The sequence below is a fragment of the Heloderma suspectum genome, chromosome 5, assembly GCF_057233095.1.
Source record: "Heloderma suspectum isolate Gila_16-S chromosome 5, 16-S_ref, whole genome shotgun sequence".
Taxonomy (NCBI): Eukaryota; Metazoa; Chordata; class Lepidosauria; order Squamata; family Helodermatidae; genus Heloderma; species Heloderma suspectum.
Window position 1 is genome coordinate 166,465,503 of NC_139462.1, and position 20,024 is coordinate 166,485,526.

At 42.5% G+C, this 20,024-nt stretch overlaps 1 long non-coding RNA gene across 1 annotated transcript in view; it reads left to right on the forward strand.

Moving 5' to 3' along the window:
* The window catches only part of LOC146344797 (uncharacterized), a 124,116-nt gene extending 118,356 nt beyond the window's left edge, over positions 1-5,760 (forward strand). Inside the window, exon 4 of the long non-coding RNA XR_014792316.1 lies at positions 4,009-5,760. This is a non-coding gene — a long non-coding RNA (uncharacterized LOC146344797). The remainder of the gene's footprint in view (positions 1-4,008) is intronic.
* Positions 5,761-20,024: the final 14,264 nt, after the last annotated feature.

Consider the following 20,024-nt stretch of genomic DNA (forward strand, 5'->3'; position numbering starts at 1 on the left):
AGATTGGTATCCACTGGTAGTCAATCCGCTGACAGAAGACCTCTACCAGCAGAATAAGGGGAGATTTTTTTATGATTCCCCCTTCCCCTGTAGCCCCCCTCCCCTAAACTTGATTGGTTGGGAGACCCTCCACAGAGATTTTAGGGTGCATGGTGGGCTTCGGGAGGAAGGGGAATAGCTGGAAATCCCCCTCTCCATTCTGCTGGCAGATGGCTTCTGTTAGCAGAATGACCACCACTGGATGCAACACCTGAATTTTGTCTGATTACTTTTCTGTATAACATGTGCTTCAAAGGGGGTCTTTTCTGGTCATTCCTTAATGCATAAGTAGAGTCAGATTTTCTTATTCAGCAGCATCTAGGCAATATAGACGGACCCGATGTCTGCCATATCTCAGCCCCACAAATTTTTCAAGTCTTAAATTACAAATGTGCAAATTTGGTATGCTCAATTAGCATACATCATTTCTGCAGTTTCCAACAGGTGCTTTATCTTCTACCAGCCAGTACCAAAGGCAGTGAATAGTCTTTCTAGAAAACCATTTTTCAGTGTTAAGGTAGGTCCTGCAGCTACAAACCTTCACAGCACAGAAAGGCATTCTGACCTGGTAAGAGGGTCATCATTCAGTTGTAGAGTATATACGCTCTGTATGCAAAAGGTCCCAGGTTCAGTCACTGGCATCTCCAGGTAGGACTAGGAAAGATCCCTGTCAGAAACCCTGGAAAGCCACTGTTCAGCCAGTGCAGACAATACTGAGCATCATAGACCAGTGGCTTGACCCAGTGGAAGGCAATTTACCAATGGGGCAGCTTCCTGTACCCCATTGCTTTTATTATTCAGAACTTATCTTCAAAGGGTTTCTTTGCACAAAATTATGTGTTATCATTATGCAGAAACTTAATATGCAGAAACCAGCATGATTTAAAATCTAGAGTTCATAACATGCGTGATGATGTATCATACACTACATGATTTAGCATGACAAAGTCTTAGATATATAATGTAAACTCATGATGTAAAATATTACGATGCCCTTCTAATTCCTGTAGGTTGTTAAGGGTGAAGTAGGATTGTGGGGAAGCAAAAATATTCATGCCTGAAAAAGCACCCTCACTCACATAAACGCTCTTCCTCTCCCAACATACATGAATCAAGTGACAGTAAAACATTTGTGTGTTTGTTTCTTACATGTGTAATTCCTTGACCATATAATACATAATCTACAATTATGCATTACCTTTATTAGGACTAACCAAAATGCCACAAAAGATCACACAAGCTTTCTAGAACTTTTCATCAGGTGTCAGGTGGCCCCTGACTTCTTTTCTAGTCAAGCTGTCTACAAAGCTGTCAAGTACTTCAGTCAATTACTTTTATTATGCAAACTACAAACAGGCTTTGCTTTACGTTACAGACAGTATCCTTATGCAGCAGCAATTGGCAACAAACTTTCTTAGCAGGCTTTACATAATATAGTAGGCTTCAGGTAACTAGCTGGGTTAAAGCACCATGAATGAGAGTTGCTACTAAACTGCCGCTGGCTACTATGGACCCCACCTCTCAGACTGAATGGCCTACCAAGTCCTGCCCTCAAGGTGAGTCTTTCTAGAGGGCTGCCTCCCTTCCTGCAAGTCTCTTGGAGCACCTCATGACTCTGTGTTGCGCCTCCCTTTTCATCTGACGTCTAACTCTCGGGTCTCTTATTCTCACCCCCTCCTCCTCTTCGTTAGGAGTCTGTGTTCTCATGGATTAGGGGAGGACCTGGCCTGGTTGTCATCCAACTGATTAAACTGCAGCTGGGCTTCAGCCTCTCTGTCACTGTTCCTCTTACCTTGACCTCTTCTCCTGCAAAGTTGATGCCTCGGCAACTCTTTCCACCTCCCTCTCCCCTTCTGACTCAGTTCCCATGTCTTCTTGGGGCATGTCTGCAGAGGTGCTGGGCCCAGCATCAGGCTAGGTGGCAGAAAAAATAAGGGATGGGGGAAGAACAGAAATGTCCAAATATAATATATGCAAGTGACTGGTCCTGTAATCTACAGTTTGGCTGATTTTGACTTATAGACTATATGCAACAGTTATTTCCTACTTCCAGTTGTCATCTAAACCCTATTCATGCATTATAAAAAATGGTGAAACTCACCACATGAGCAGGAATGGGGCCGTGTCAAGTAGCCCTGCCCCTGACCTTACATCACATCATAACCCCCCCAAAGATGTCCATGCATAAAGCACAAACTCCTGCAGCGAGGAGGCCTTTGTATGTACAGCTGTACACATGTAGGCTTCCATGCAATTTGGAACTCTGTGCGATCGGGGTTTGCTGCAGGTGAAGGCGAGTGTGGAGGTGATTTCCCAGTGATCTCCACTGAAATCATTGTTTCAGGGCCACGGGGTTCATTATAAAGGGTTGTTGTTGTTGTTCAGTCGTTCAGTCGTGTCCGACTCTTCGTGACCCCATGGACCATAGCACGCCAGGCCTTCCTGTCCTGCGCTCTCTCCCAGAGCGTGCTCAAGTTCATATTCATTGCATCCGTGATGCTATCTAGCCATCTCATCCTCTGCCGTCCCCTTCTCCTTTTGCCTTCAGTCTTTCCCAGCATCAGGGTCTTTTCCAGATTATAAAGGGTACTGGGAGCTAAATGCAGCCTGCAGGCCGCAGACCGTACACCGCTGTTTTAGTGTTACATTTGATCCAGACCTTATTGTTCTTCATATGCATTTGAGAATTTCACATAGTTGATCTTAGTAGTCCTTCAGACTACCCATTAAAGTAGGCCAGTATCTTCATACGCATGATGCAATCAAACAATAGACCTGCAGGATCAAATACAATGAACATCTAACAGCACAAATTTGAGACTGATGCCTCAGCAACTCTTTCCACCTCCCTCTCCCCTTCTGACTCAGAATCAGTTCCCATGTCTTCTTGGGGCACGTCTTACTCCCACAAACTGAGTTTATGGGAGACAATTCATTTTTGGAGAATGGAGATCTGCAGCAACATGCAAGGTTGACTCAAAGCACATACAGGGAGGCTGAGGTGCAAGCATTAGACATTTAAGTCCCACTGATTCTAAAAGTCGCCATCCAGCATTGAGAATATCAGAAAATTTTATTTGAGCTGGGACTTAATTGAGATTGGGGTTATCTTTCCTACTTCAGAAAATGGGTTTCTCGCTTTAGGTGTATTATCACCAGTGATTGCTGTTGTGAATGTGTCAACTCTGTTCTTATCATGCCTTCCCCAATCTGCTGCGCTCCGTATGTTTTGGTCTATGATTCTCAGCTTTCCTAACCATTGGCCATGCTGGCTGGGACTGATGGAAATTAAAGTCCAAAATATCTGGAGGGCACCAGGTTGGGAGCCTGATGGATACGTTTGAGTTCTGCATAAAAATGTTACAGACTTACTGCTACCTCTTCTATTTAATAGTCCTTTTACCTCACTCGCCCTCCAACCCTGTACCTATGTGTGCAACTTTGCCAACTGAGTATTACATTTCATGAATCTGATGATGGGCTCTATTCCCTAAAATGTATCCTACATTTAAAAAACAAAAACAAAAAATGTTCTTGTAAAGTACCACCAGACTCATTTTTGCTACCAAAATACCTATTTGTATAGGTATTTTGAATTTGAGTGTTATTTGGACTTTAGCAGTGCTCCTTCAAGTAGACCAGTTAATATATTGCTTGACACACATACTCCTCTGAAAAGCAAGGGGTGTTATTCCCAGTTTTCCCACTCTATATCTTCTCCCAGAAATTGTATCCAGGATGCTGGTAACTCAGACAAAATAAACAATGTGAAGTCAGCCTCATATGATTAAGTTTGGCTTCACTAAATTTGATTTATGTTTTAGGGACAGATTGTTAACACTACATTCTGAGTGATTTTATTTGGGGAAATGTTCTTCTATATTTTATCACGCTTAGGAGAGAGAGAAAAAGTTCACCAGGCTCTTAGTGTTTAAATCTAACAACATTTCTTTGTTTTCTACTTTGTAGGTGTGGGCACAAAGAAGGATAACCAGTGAGTCATAAATCCAAGAGCAGAAAGCATGGAGATCCAAAATGTATGGCTGGGTGTAGCAGCTGGTGTTGTGAATCAGGCCGTCACCAAACAGAGAACGGCTACTTCACAACACCAGGGTTGCCCCTTGCCACAGTCAACTGCCTAAGGAATTTCTAAAAAAAGAGAACTCCAAACATACATCGGGACAGGAAATCTGGATGGACCCATTTTAATTGTGTAGCCTTTATAATCTACTGTTTAAAAATTGAGTGGTTTTGGACAGAGAAATCTAGCTGGTTACTGTTAATCTCTATGTTTAAAAAAAAAGATAGAAAGGAAGTTAGTTACTGAAAAAGGAATAATTTTGACTTGCTCTGTAGGTCTGTACAGGTCCAGAAAGACATAATGCTCTTAGTCTTAATCATGGATTGAGACTGAAGCATCATAGTTGCTCCATTGGCCATGGGCATCAGTTTTCAATCCCTTCGTAACTAAAAATATCTATATCAGTATTTTGAATTTGAGTGTTAATTGGACTTTAGCAGTGCCTCTTCAAGTAGACCAGTTAACATATTGCTTGCCACTGTTCCAGTGACTCATGTGCCAGTTTACTGGACGGCTTCCACCATTGTGTGGTAGGGACTTGACACCCATACTAGAGAGCATTGCAGTATGATGATGGAGGCATTCATCAGCTGTGTGCCTGCACACTTCTGAGATAACAATTCCCATGCCTCTGCCACCACTTTCCAACATCCTCTGGTAATAGCGGCTTGTTCTGCCCCCGCTCCCCGCAACACATACACACACACACGAGAGCAGAGCACACTAGTTGAAAGTGGCAGCATTCAAGTGAAATCACTACATATAGGTGAGGGGAGCTGAACTCTCCCCACTTACCTACCTGCACTCCATTGCTGCAGCCATTTTTCTTCCCTGCCTGGCTCACATCTGGTATTGGAGCTGAACAGGGAGGAAAGTGCCTGAAATGGCAGAGGTAATATGAGGGAAAGGGAGGGTTCAGTTCTTCTCACCCATACACACCTTTTGTTAGAACCCACTCACCCTTGGTGGTGTTTGCACAACATGACAGCCCACCGTGGGTTATTTAACCCATGGTGAGGCTGTGGTGTGAACTGGGCACATGCGGCCAGCATATTGAATATACAACCCCCATTCGTGGGGGTTGTCGTGTTGTGCAAACCCAGCGACCATGAGTTATGCAAGAGTTAACCCTCACATAACCCATGGTCTGTTTTATTTAACCCTCACATAACCCACACTTGCTGGGTTTGCACAATATGACAGTCCCCAAGCGGAGACTACATGTGCAACCTGGTGCCTGCAGTCATTGATCCTCTGTGAATGGACCAGATACATGAACAAACTAACATGGCTGCCTCTGTCATAACTAGCCTGGCAAAAAGTTGAAATGGATTTTGCCAACTTGCTCCACACATAATTTTACTTGTTTGTTATGGGCAAACTTAACTTTTTGCTAAAAGCTAATATTCACTTCTAATGCGTGCCTTTCACCACTAAGTTTAGATCCAATTGTGATGCTGTTTAGAAACATTCCTATTTTATTGCTCTGTATTTGTATGTTTAATGTTTCACATTTGTGTCTTGTTATAGGCTATGTTTGCTTGAATATTCCCTAGTTAGCATATTTTTGTGTTTATATTTTTATAGATTTTGTTGTGACATTTGGAAAAAACGAGGAAATAAACTGATTATCGGTCAGTAGTATGGGGTATTGGCTTGGCTAATTCCACCACACATTATTCTGAATTTAGTGCCTGGTCTTAGTCAGCCTATATCACTCAAACCCATACAGAGTCCCAACCTGCTGGGCCAGACGATGCACAAACTAGTATGGGTTTGAATCCAGAGTTAGTCACACTTTGATTAGACCCATGTAAATCAATGGGACTCAAGTTAGCTATGAGTCCCATTGATTTCAGTGGGTCTGTTCTAAGTATGACTAACTGGATCCAATTGATAAAGTATTTAGTACCACCAATGAAGCAGAACAATCTTACACGTCAACAACCCCATCTACCCTTTACTATAAAGACCTATCTCAAATAAAATAGATTTAACATGTTTGTTCAACTCAAGGTGTCTAGACTTGAGCTTTGGCAAAAAGACTCACCACCACAAAACATACAATTACATGTCTGTTGCCAGGGCCCTCAAATACTTGCTCTGATCTCAGAACTTGGTGCATGGATAGTAAATGAGGGGAACCGTCATAGAACAGTCAGTCTATGAGAGATACTCTACACCACGGGTAAGCAACATGATGACTACACCCCTGGACACCTTTCTTGATGCCCGCCAAGGTGCCCAATCCCTCCTACTTAAACACACACACACTTACTGCCAGCTTGGATTGCTGTGAAATAGATTTCTGTTCATGCTGAAAACTGTGGTTTCAAATGAGTTATTTAACGGGAACCCCTCAAGTAGGACACGAATGTAATTGCACCATCCCGCTCATGTTCCCCAGTAGCTGGTATACATAGGCATACAGCCTTTGATACTGGAGGTAATATATAGCCATCATGACTAGTAGCCACTGATGGCTTTCGCTATTAGCATTCTTTCTTTTTCTTTTTTACATTTGTAATGGCATGGAGAAAATAACAAACTCCATGGCAAACCATTTGAGATAATGATGAGACTTGAGCAGGTCTTCTTAGACATGTTCTAGTAACCTATGAAAAGTGAATTTGATAGGAGTAACACTGAGTATTAGAATAAGTAGAAAGCCAAAAAAAAATAAGAAAGACTATTCCCTCAGGCTCCACAGTATGCTATATCTAATTGTTACTAATGGTTGGCCTGGTCAGTTTCTTTGACCTTTGAATACATCTTTACTGGAGATTTGAGGAGTGGGTGGGAGATCATACCTTGTTCAGTACAATTGAAACCCCCAAGCCATGTACACCCTGAGCTGCTCATCTAAAAGCATCTTCAAAGCACTTCACCAGCACCCTATTATACTTAATTTTTCCATGACATTTGCCCCAAACTTCTCAATCCTATGCACAGTTACCAAGGAGTATGTCTCGCTGAATGCAGTTGGACTTACTTCCAACTTACAGGTAAGCATGTATAGCAGGGGTTTAGAACCTCTTTGAGACTGAGCCAAAGAGCTGAACTCCATTTTGGAGAAACTCTTGGGGGCCACATTTCAGTGGCGGGCAGGGCAGGGCAAAATGGGTAGGGCAAAAAATAGCATATTTGGTCTTAAAGGTCTTACTACCAGTAACTAAGCCTTACAAGAGGTATTTTAACCTTTTAGAATGGGGAAAACTGCACAAAAGCTGGAAAATCCTGAAGTGGTGGATTTGGCCCCTGGGCCTGAGGTTGTACACCCCTGATTTATAGGATTGTGCTGCAGAGCATCTTAGCACAAGAACAATCTATAAGTAGGTTCAGAAACATTTTTTTTCAAAGCAGATAAATCAACTAAAAAAAACCCAATATGTTTTGAGCCATAGGTGGTCATCAGAGGAAGAAAATACAAGTGTTGCATAAACAGGAAAGTTCCTGTTTTAAACGGTTTGTAATGAGGAATATTTGTGTATTGAGAAGATACAAAACTTTTAAATAAGCTAGGAAGTAACAGGAAAAGGGGGTCATGTTGTGTTCCAAACTGAAAAAGCTTTTGCTTTGATAGGGTCTAAAATAAAATTGAATGGATGGTTTCCATTATAACATCTTGCAAATCATTGTGAACCGCCAAGAGAGCTTTGGATATTGGTTGGTATAGAAACGTTGTATATAAAATAAAAAACAGCAGATATACTCAGTATTGCCAATGGTTTCCACTGGACAGCTGGTTTCCCTTCCACTGGACATATCTCTACATATATTCTTGTTATCTGCGCATCAGAAATGCCAAATCAATATAGTAACAACAAATGTATTATTGCATCTGCTCCTGCTCATCTAGAGCCCAGGGGCAGATTTTCCTCAGCAGAGCATTATGGAATATAAACATAATTTAATGCTGCTGCAAATATCCAAAGGAATTCCGGGTGACCTCAGTTTAGAAAGAACACCACCTGCAATAAAAGCACAATCTCAGCCACACATGACAGGTCTCTTGCGGTCCATTGGGGGTAGGGAACACTGTTCAGTGTTTATTGTATTCCGCATATATACTTCCTCCTACACAGCTAATAGGAACCTTTGGGTGCAATTTGCATCAGGAAATCAGCAGAAGGTGGGGTGGTGGGAGAAGTGTTAAACTCCTCTCCCCCATGCTGCAGTCCCAGTTCAGTTTCTTTTTGAAAAGGAGTTCTGATCACAGAGGGCCTTACTTTATTTTAGTACATGTATCTATCCTGCCTTCCATCATAAAACGTAAGGAGACATCCATGGGGGTTCCCATCCAAACACTGACCTGACCTAAACCTATTTTGCTTCCACAAGGTGGCTGCTTCGTGTACTTTCAGACCGTGGAACTCCTACATCACACCTAGTTTGGCCCTCAGAGCACACACTTTACGTATGCAAAGTCCCAGGTTTAGTCCATGACATGCCCAGTTAAAAAGTGCAAGGTACAACAGCTGAGAAAAAATCTGCCCAATCTCTATAGAGAGGCACCAGCTGATAAGATGACAGCAGGCTAGATTGTAGACTGATGCTCTGGTTTAGTGAGTGACAGCTTCATGTGTTGGAAACCTTGGAATCCTTGGATGCAAAAGCACAAGGTTACATTGAAATTGGTCCTGGTCTGAAGGTATCTTAGGTAGTCTCATATTTTAACCTAAGCAGGCCTTGGCCTTCTTTGCTTAAAACTCTCTTCTTTGTATTCCTCTGTGTTGGGAGAAAGCCTAATGGTATATAAAGGTTAAAATGATTGTGTGTGTGTGTGTGTATATATACACATACCCACACAAACGAACAATGATTTTAATAGCTGCAGAGTCGTTAGCTGGCTCAATAGCCGAAAACAAAGGAAGCAAAACATAAACAAACAAAATAAAAACCTGAATTCCCCATCACCCACCCCCTTCCTCTTCTCTGATATCAGAAGGCAGGTGTGTTATATGATAGCAAATGCGCTGTATCTGACAGGCAAAGAACAGGAAAGAATGTGTAATTGAGGTCACCACAAGACAGAGGCAGCCCATTATTGCCGCTTCTCTATACAGGCCTTCAAATGGCAGAGATAATGTCATCCAAATGCACAATGGCGCTTTCAACAGCACAGCAGTGATAAAAACCAGGAGACACAATTGAAAATATAATAAATAAATGGGGCAGACTGTTTATTTCCCCAGAGAAGGAATGTGATTAAGGTGTCTGCCTTCCGCTTTAACAATAAAAATGTAGGCATTTTTCTTTTCTGAAGGAGTTGTTCTCAGCTTTTGCCTGTTCGACACAAAAGTCTTCGTTTACAGCCGCGACACCCAGGCTTTTTATTTGGTCTAGCAGAAGAGCAGCAGAGATGATTTTAGAGGAAGAAAAATAAAGTTTGTACTTTAAGGATGCAATTCTGTGCATACTTACTTAAGAGTAATCAGCAGTCTTTGGCAAACTCCTATATTTACATGCTAATTCATACTTATTTATTTACAATATTTATATACCGCCCCATATCTAGAACATATTCATAAAAGATTGAACAAGAAGGGCAAGGCATCCAAGAGGAGCAGGCCCTATGGAACTCCTGGGAACTGAATGTGCTAGCAATGCTGATGTCCTGCTAAGGGCAGGTTGCCTTGTTTCTCCAATTAATGAACTAGTCTTAGAGCAATTTCATACATTACATTTTAAAGTATGCCCCTTAAAAATGTACAATGTGAATATGATAAACAGGTATAAACAGGTATGCTTTTCAGGAAGCACAATTAGTTAGAACCCCCTGTCAAGTATTCACTCTGAGGCAAACCCAGGTTTGCACTGGTATAATATCTGAAAGACCCACCAGGGAAGGTTCATAGCAGACTAATGCTAAGGCTAGTGTTCTTGTCTTTTATATGCAAATTACTTTCACAACCAGGTCTAATTTAATACAGTCTCTTCAAGGAAGTAAGAAGACAGAGTCACTTATATTGAGAATATCCAACATGGTGATCTGATGAAAGAGTGAAACTCAATATTCATCGTGTTCTCCTATTCACTTTTTCCTTTGCCTTGCCAGCCCACTTCCAAACCTTGAAATATGGTCAGAGTAACAGGATGACATTCTACAAAGGGTTACACACCAGGAGGAAACTTTGACGAATTGTAACCAATGTGAAGTGCGAAGAACTATAATCACTCGACACGCATTATGGGAGCCAACATTATTTGAGAAATCAACAATAGCTATTTCTGTCCAATCTTGAGCCAGTAGTGCAAATAAGACCATAAATTACCAAGCTATAATTTTTTTTACTAGCCCCGCTTCTACCCAAACGTGATTATGTGTATACACACATAGCACAGGAGCCAAAGTGACTTATTCTGGTATGAAGTGAATTTTCAAGCATCAGACCAGTATATCCTCCCTCCAATTTCTTAAAACACATATGTTGGTGAAGCTTTTTTTTTTTTGGCATGAGGCCCAAATTCTATTTTGGAGAAGCTCTCAGAGGCCACATTTCAGTAGCGAGAAGGACACAGGCAAAAGTTGATGGGGCCATGGGCAAAACTGAAAACCCGCTCCATGTCCAAATTCCATTTTTACCAATTTATAGCAAAAAGCATGTCTACTCAAAAATAAGCATGAGCAGCATGTCTACCCACAAGTAAGCAGGACAAGCCTTTACATATCTACTCACATGTAAGCAGGAAAGAATCACTCCACAGCACTTTCAAACAGCATCCCAAGCACTAAGCCTCCACATGTCTACTCAGAAGTAAGCATGGCAGAAGGGGCAAGGCCTCTACAGTCCTTAGAGGTTCCTCATCCCTGTTCTAGGCAGTGGAAAGGGAGTAGCTTCATGGCTGTCACAAGGGCTAGCTAATCAGCCCTCTGCGCAGCCATGCAAGGCGTTATGTGGCTTTAAAAAAAAACCTTATTATACACAATTGAATTATGTACACAGGAAAAAGGGGGGGTCTATTTTTAAGAAGAACATCACAGGTCCTCATTTTCAGGGTCATCCCTTTGCAGCCTTGGCAAAAGCCCCTCTGCTGGGAAAAAGGATGGTGGACATTTTGTAAACTATAAACTTTTGTGCTATAATCCAAGAGTCATGTGAGAAATCAAGAGATGTCTGATATTATAGACAGACCACTCAGCCTTTCTCATAATAGTAGAACTCAGGGCCATCCCATGAAGCTGAATGGTGAGAGATTCAGGACAGATAAAAAGTACTTCTTCACACAGCGCATAGTTAAACTATGGCATTCGCTACCACAGGATGTAGTGATGGACAGCTTCAAAAGTGGATTAGCCAAATTCATGGAGGATAAAACTATGAATGGCTACTAGTCATGATGCTATATACTACCTCCAGCATCAGCATACCAGTTGCCAGGGAACACGAGTGGGATGGTGCTGTTACACTCATGTCCTGCTTTTGGGTTTCCTGTGGGCAGCTGATTGGCCGCCATGTGAACAGAATGATGGACTCAATGGACCCTCGGTCTGATCCAGCATGATTCTCCTTATGTTTTTAAGACGCTCACATTATTTCTGGGCTTGAGCTTGCTGCAGGGAACTGGCCCTACCTCTCCTGGCTACTGAAGAAAGGGAAAAGAATCACATGCAGGGCAATCCTCTGCATGTTTACTCAGAAGTAAATCCCACTTTGATCAATGGTGCTCACTCCCTAGTAAGTTTGTTTAGGATTGCAGCCTTAAATCACAAAATATATAACACAGTACACCTCCTTTCATTTTTGCTCCTTGCCATAAACAACCCAAGAAGCATGCCCCCAAAAGTGGCTGTGTGTATATGCGTGCACTCAAAGCTATGCACAGTTAGACACCCCGAGGCTCAGAGACAACCAGTGACATTGCTGATGAGCATTCAGTTCCCCATCTTCAGCCCCCTACAGTCAAGCACGTCCAAGTGTGTGGTGGGGGCCAACACATATTCGGCCGGGGCATACAGCCCTGACACAACATTCTTTCAGTGTCCTTCCAAAAGAAGTTAAAAGGGAAGATTGACAATTCTGCAAAGTAACTGATCATTCAGACAGCTTTTGCTACCTAAAAGAGGAAACACCAGGCAAACCGCCCTTGGGGGATGGGGCTATCGTTCCAGTCACTGAAAGCTGGTGGCCCCAATTGCAGTGGGAATGTGAATCCATTCTGGGTTTCAGTCAGAACCAGTCAGAATGATCAAGGAGCTATCCAAGGTGCTGAACCCTACCCCTAAAATAGGTTCAGCACCTTAGATAGCTCCCTTAGCATTCTGGCTGGTTCTGACTGAAACCCAGAACAGCCTCACCGAAATCAGAGCCACCAGCCTCCACTGGTTCCAGTCACATAACAATATGGCACCAATTCCTGGCAACTTCCAGCAACCACCCCACACATTCAGCACACACACAGTCTTCCCCCTCCAATCTCCCCAGCAATGATCATCCATCCCTGCTCTGCTGGGAACCCATCCTTACCGAGAGCTTGCTGGATTGGCTCCTGTGAAGGAGGGTGGAGAATCACAGCGATAGGGAGGGGCTCATAGTTCAGTGGGAAGAGCCCCAACTTTGTATGCAGAAGGTCCCTGGTTCAATCCCTAGCATCTCCAGGTAGGGTTAGGGAGCAGCTGTCTATCAAGACCTATGGACCAGTCTCATTAGGCTTCCAAAACTTTATACTCCATGAGAAGACCTTGTTGAACATGAATGCCTTTAACTGTGATCTCAGGGCAGCTCTAGCACAAAGAATAGGTAAAAAGGAATGTCTTCTGGCATTCCTTAGGAGGAAAAATTCAACCCGCCAAACATCACTGTACCCTACCATTGAGAAAGAAGCCCTTGCCATACAATGACCAGGTTTGCATGGTAACTGGTGCCATTAATAAGCCACAGTGGCTTGTTAAGCATGCTGCATGTGCTGGTCACATGCCGGCCCAATTTGCTGAATTATCCTCACCAGGATGGCTTACCATGTTATCTAAATCCAGCAGGGGTGTGTTGCTGCTGTGGCTAACAAACCACCCAGAACCCATGGGATCTTTTAGGGTTCTGGGGTGACTTGTTAACCATGGCAACAACCCACCCTCACCAGGTTCAGACACATGGTAAGCTGCACCAGCGAGGGTAATTTAGCAAATCGGGCCACAACCGGCATGCGCAGCATAACAAGCCACCATGGTTTAACTGCTTGGAGATCATGCAAACTGGCTCAGTCTCTGTGCCTACCCTTTCTCCCAGGCTGCACCCCTCAAATAGACACATGCCTGTCCCATGGAACATGGCACCCAAAGTGGGACAGAAAGACTTGTCAGCCGAGCCAAGGAGCTCTGCTGTACCCTACGCACATGAGATGTGGCATTGCTAACTGGGAAGAACTGCTGGATGAAGACCCATTAAAAATCAAGTACATGCATCAAACAGTATTGCACAATACTGTTTTAATCTATGTTTTCATAAGTACTTTCCCTGCCCCCTTTCTGAGGCTAGGCTTCCCTACTGTTCTCATATTCTCTATCTATCCCTTATTTTCCTTTCTTGAATTTAGTAATTATTACAAACCCTGCTTTGTCACATACGCCTGACACTCAGCATGACAGTTGTCATAGATGAGACAAGGCTGTTAAACTCATCTGGATGGCTACCTGGGATCAGCCCCTAGGCTCTGAATAACTAAAAAAAAGAAAGAGGGGGGGGGAGTCTCCATGAGTCTGTCAAAATTGTCAAATACCTCATTATCTAATTTGTGATGTGCACAAATGGATGAATCCAATTCTCATTGTGCGATCCCAGTATCTAGCAAAATCATAGCCAACAGAACAGGCTCTTCAGAATCAGTAGTGCAAGACCACCCATGCCAAAAACAAAAACAAAAAACCCCTAGGGGAAGAAAACTACAGTATGAAGAGCTAGTGTCAGAAGGTGAAAAATATTTAAAAGGCATGTCCAAATACTATTCACATACACATTTTTATAAATAAAAACAACAAAGAGTCTTGCAGCACCATTAAGACTAACAGATTCAGGGCTCAATCCTATGCATGCTTAGACAGAAAAAAGCTCTACAACTCACAGCATTCCCCAGCCAATAGTTTATAGGTGTTAAATTCAGTGTAGGCCAAACATACCCACCACTTTTCCAGGATGGACACAGGCTTACCCCTAACTTTTGTCAGTACTGCTCCCTTCCATTGTGAAATGAAAATATATAACTTGTAGCAATGTAAGAAACCAACATTTCTCTCCTTTCCCTGCCTCTTTTTTCTTGTGCTGTTCTTAAGGCAGCTTTAACACTCACCCCACCACCTTACTGGCATCTCCCTCTCTCTCTCTCTCTCTTTCTCATTTTTTATACTTCCCCCACCCCCAGTAAGTTTTGTTTCTTGCTTTGCTTTCCAGCTGTGGATGAAAACGAATGGGCCTCCAACACACAATTCAACCACAAACTTTGCGTCAAGGGTGGGGAACCTCAAGCCCCGCAACCAAATCAGTCCCCTCCTGGGGTCCCAATCCAACTTTCCAGGATTTAGCTTTAAGCTAAAAGATGCTGGTATTTGGGGTGTTTTGGCCTTGTCCCCTTTGCCTTTGGCCTGCCCACCCCTGAAAGCTTCCCCAAAATTGAATTTGGTCCTCAGGCTGAAATACATTCAACAACACCGCTGCTCTCATCAACTCCTGGCTCTTTGCAGGGCTCCATTCAACCCCTGAAAGGTAAGCAAAAGAGATTAAATGTACTCCTGATTTTAAGGTGGACCATTGGTCCATCCAGCCCTGTACTGTCAACACTGACCAGCAACGGCTCTTCGGAGGGTTTTTCCTAGCCCTACCTGGAGATGCTTTGGCTGTTGGGTGGTATGTTGTTGTTGTTCAGTCGTTCAGTCGTGTCCGACTCTTCGTGACCCCATGGACCATAGCACGCCAGGTCTTCCTGTCCTGTGCTGTCTCCCGGAGCATGCTCAAGTTCATATTCATTGCATCGGTGATGCTATCTAGCCATCTCATCCTCTGCCGTCCTCTTCTCCTTTTGCCTTCAGTCTTTCCCAGCATCAGGGTCTTTTCCAGAGAGTTTTCTCTTTGCATTAGGTGGCCAAAATATTTGAGCTTCAGCTTCAGTATCTGTCCTTCCAATGAGCACTCAGGGTTGATTTCCTTTAGGATGGACTGATTTGACCTCCTTGCAGTCCAGGGGACTTGTAAGAGTCTTCTCCAGCACCACAGTTCGAAAGCATCCGTTCTTCAGCACTCAGCCTTCCTTATAGTCCAGCTCTCACAGCCATACATTACTACTGGGAAAACCATAGCTTTGATTAGATGGACCTTTGTCGGCAAGCTGATGTCTCTGCTTCTTAGTATGCTGCCTAGGTTTGCCATAGCTTTCCTCCCAAGGAGCAAGCGTCTTTTAATTTCATGGCTACAGTCACCGTCTGCGGTGATCTTGGAAAATAAAATCTGTCACAGCTTCCATTTCTTCCCCTTCTATATGCCAGGAAGTGATGGGGCCAGATGCCACGATCTTAGTTTTTTTAATGTTGAGTTTCAAACCAGCTTTTGCACTCTCCTCTTTCACCCTCAACAAGAGGCTCTTTAGATCCTCTTCGCTTTCTGCCATTAGGGTGGTATCGTCTGCATATCGGAGGTTGTTGATATTTCTCCCGGCAATCTTAATTCCGACCTCTGATTCATCTAACCCGGTGTTTCTCATGATGTACTCTGCACATAGGTTAAATAAGCAGGGTGACAATATGCAGCCTTGTCGTACTCCTTTCCCAATTTTGAACCATTCGGTTGTTCCATGTCTGGTTTTTACTGTTGCTTCTTGACCCTCGTACAGGTTTCTCAGGAGACAGGTAAGGTGGTCTGGTACTCCCATCACTTTAAGAATTTGCCAGAGTTTGTTGTGATCCACACAATCAAAGGCTGTAGTGTAGTCAATGAAGCAGAAATAAGACGTTTTTCTGGAATTCTCTTGTTTTCTCCATGATCCAGCGAATGTTGGCGATTTGATCTCTAGTTCCTCTGCCTCTTCGAAACCCAGCTTGTATTCCCGGTAGTTCTCGGTTCGCATACTCCTGAAGCCTAGCTTGTAGGATTTTGAGCATCACCTTGCTGGCATGTGAAATGAGCAATTGTGCAGTAGTTTGAACACTCTTTGGCGTTGCCCTTCTTTGGAATTGGAATGTAAACTGACCTTTTCCAGTCTTGCGGCCACTGTTGAGTGTTCCAAATTTGTTGGCATATTGAGTGCAGCACTTTAACAGCATCATCTTTTAGAATTTTAAATAGCTCAGCTGGAAGACTGTCATCTCCGCTAGCTTTGTTGTTACTAATGCTTCCTAAGGCCCACTTGACTTCACTCTCGAGGATGTCCGGCTCAAGTTCAGTGACCGCACTATCATGGCTATCAGGGACATTACGATCTTTCCTGTATAGTTCTTCTGTGTATTCTTTCCACCTCTTCTTAATCTCATCTGCTTCTGTTAGGTCCCTGCCTTCTTTGTCCTTTATCATGCCCGTCTTTGCACAAAACGTTCCCTTGAGATCTCCAATTTTCTTGAAGAGATCTCTAGTCTTTCCCATTCTGTTGTTTTCCTCGATTTCTTTGCATTGTTCATTTAAGAAGGCCTTCTTGTCTCTCTGTTGAGCTACAGCCCCTTCTCTATATAGCTAGGTAGTTTTATATAGGTGGCCTTGCTGGCTGGGGCTGATGGGAGTTGTACTTCAACACATCTTGAAAGCACCAAGTTGGGGGAGATTGCACTACAGATATAGAATCCTACACAGCCTTGGGAGTCAGAACAAATAGCAGCAGAGCTCATCCCAGGAAATGTGTATAGTTGTTTTCAGAATGAATTGTTTTGATCATTTCCCTACAGTAGGGGGTTGAGGATGTTTGGCAAGACTAGAAATAAGTTACTTTACAAAGGGTTGTGTGAGTTGCTAGATTTTAAGGAATTCAGGTTTTTTTTCATAACGTTCCCCCTATTTTTGAAAGAAGTCTTACACAATGGCAGATCCAGTCTAATGTTATGACTAAGATTCCAAAATCGCATTAAAAACATTCACATCTAATCAGAATGCTAGTTGATTTACCCATCTGTGAGGAAAACACAAAATGATTTTGCTTAGGTTGCCTAACTGAATGAAGCTTGGTTCACTTGCCTGCAGCTGAAGACAAATTAGGCTGATTATATTGGAAAGGGCACACAGTATATCTAGGAATTAAAACTGTGACTGGGTATTTAGGATAAAGGAAATGAATAGCCCACATTATCCTCAGACTTTGTACAATTAAGTGTCCCTAGACTGTATTGCTATTAATTTTCAAGGGAAATTTCCAAATATTTTAGCACCAGTCACAAACACTTTTCATTTTTCAGCTTGTGGTTGGTTTATGTACATTTTTTAATAAATGGAAAAGTATTCATCTGAGGATGGTGGAATGTTATATAGTTCTGTGACTTGCTGCCTGGCTTTTTTATGTGAACAAACAGTCCAGAAATTATTTAAGTCTTTATTAACAGATGTTTCTTTTGTGCACATATCGCATATTCCCCAGTTCATTTTCTTTCCTTCGAGATATCGTCTGCTATGCATATTTTTATATGTGAGTACTTGACAGATGGTATTTGCCATAGTAATTGGTATATGAAACAAGAGGGCACAACAGCTTCAAACAGTCCTTAAAAATGCTGAGGCTACTGCATTCAGTCTGCCTATTTTTAAAATATATACATACTAAACAAGTTCAGCTATGAAAGCCTGAGATCTACAAATGGCCAATGCATGCACTGAACAACTTGGTGTGTGTTTGTTAGCAGTGCCAGCTCCAAGTTTTGGAGGGCCCTTGGGCAAGATGCCCCCAATAAGACTCTCTCCATCAGCGAGTCTACCTTCTCACCAGCATTGTCACTAACTGCTATTGCTCCTTGTCTTCTTTATTGCTACCATTTGCCTGCTTACCAAGCAGAGAACCAGTGAGGAAGCAGGCAGTGGTACCTCCTCCTCCTGCACTCTACCACTCTTGTCTGGGTTAGAGTGAGAGGCTAGTGAACAAGCAGGTTGCAATGGTGAAGAGGAGGAGCAGGTCCAGAGGGGTCTTGTCAGTGGGACCTCTGCTAGTAGGTGGCCCTTGGCATGTGCTCAGCCATGCTAACCCTTAATGCCAGCCTTGTTTGATAGCCTTGACACTTGAGGGTAACCCACATGCATTAGCTACAGGACTTTGGGTGTGCTGGGGAGAGATTGACTGATACACTCCTGGTTTAAGGATAGAGTAGGCAGCCTCTAGTACTTAATCTTGCTTGGGTGAAGCTCTTCTCAAACAGCACATAGTGTTGGAGCGACTGGGGCCATGACTCACTTAATCTGAACTTGAAGGGTTAATATATACCTGAGTCAGGTGAGAGGGGATCTCTGGGAGATCATATTGCCTTTTCCTTGTCCCCTCCCCCTACTCTCTATTCTCCTTCCTACTTCCTCCTGCAAGGGATGCTGACCCCAGCCAACTTACCTCAAGATGTAAGCTTGTTATATCTCAAGAAAGTCTGTCCTTAACCCACCACTCAAGTGTGTTTTGTCTACATCCGTGGCTACTGACAGGAGGCTGATTCAGGCTTCACATACTACTACCGGTATAATCATTACACTGTAATGTTTAGAAATTCACTCCATGTTTTCCTAGCAGTTCAAGCATACCAGAATCTGGTGCAGTTTTGATCCAGGTTTTATTTAGGACTTGGGATCTCTCCACATAAATTAGACCTGGAGTTGAAATAAATTAGACCTGGAGTTGAATTTAGCCATGCTTAGAGTAGACCCATTGAAATCAACAAGATTGAAATCATTACTTACTTGTCCCATTGATTTCAATGGTTCTACTCTAAGCATGGCTAAATCTGGATCCAATTTCTGCTCACGTGCCATGAAATATTCTGGTCAACCTCAGGTAACAGTACTTGTTTGATACTAAAGTTGTATAAAATAACTTCTCTACATTGTCCTGAAGAATCTTACGATCTGCACACTGCAAGAGCAGAGATCCAAACGCGATATAGATTTGACATGCATATAATGAACAACTAGCTTTTTGGGGGGTGGCAGAGTATTATTTGCCATATTATGTACCTACTTTAATTAATGGGCATATTTCCCTTCTTGATGTATTCAAATAGCATGAAGTGATTAATATCACCAAAGACAAGATTAAGTAATCATGCTAATTACAAGAGCAGTATAATGCAGTGGATGAAGTGTTGGGCTTGCATATTCAAAGTTCATGTTCAAATCCTCACTCAGCCATAAATCACATGGTAGTCCTTGCCTAACCTATCTCACAAGGTTGTTTGGAGGAGGTGGTAAGAGTCAAACAATGAGTATGAACCACTTTGGACACTAAAAAGTACTAAAAGGATGATAAACAAAATATTTACTCAGTGACAAGATTGTGACTTGTGACATAAATTTCAGCTTAATACAATTAATTGCATACATATATTACCTGAAAATATGCTTTACAAACCAAGTGTTAAAAGCACTAAAAAGCTAAAGAAGGGCAGTCAAATCAGAAACAAGCAATTCAACATCTTGCTCTGTAAACTGATAGCTTTAACTATTTTATTGCTCAGATATTTTACTACGTTTAAAATTGTTTTGTATTGCTCCATGCATTTTCATTCTAAATTTCAAAGAGGACACTGGACAAGAGTTTCTCAACACACTATATAAGGCTGTTTACAGCATTTAAATCTATTAGCAATAAAAACCAAATTGTAAAGAAGTGTGTGTGTGTTTTAACCAACTACTTTGTGGTCCTGTTGTATAGTTTTTATGAGAAGCATTTTCATAACACAGATATTATTCTATGGAAAGGGGCAAAGGGGCATTTAAAAGTCTTCATTTTATATTGCAGAAAACTATGA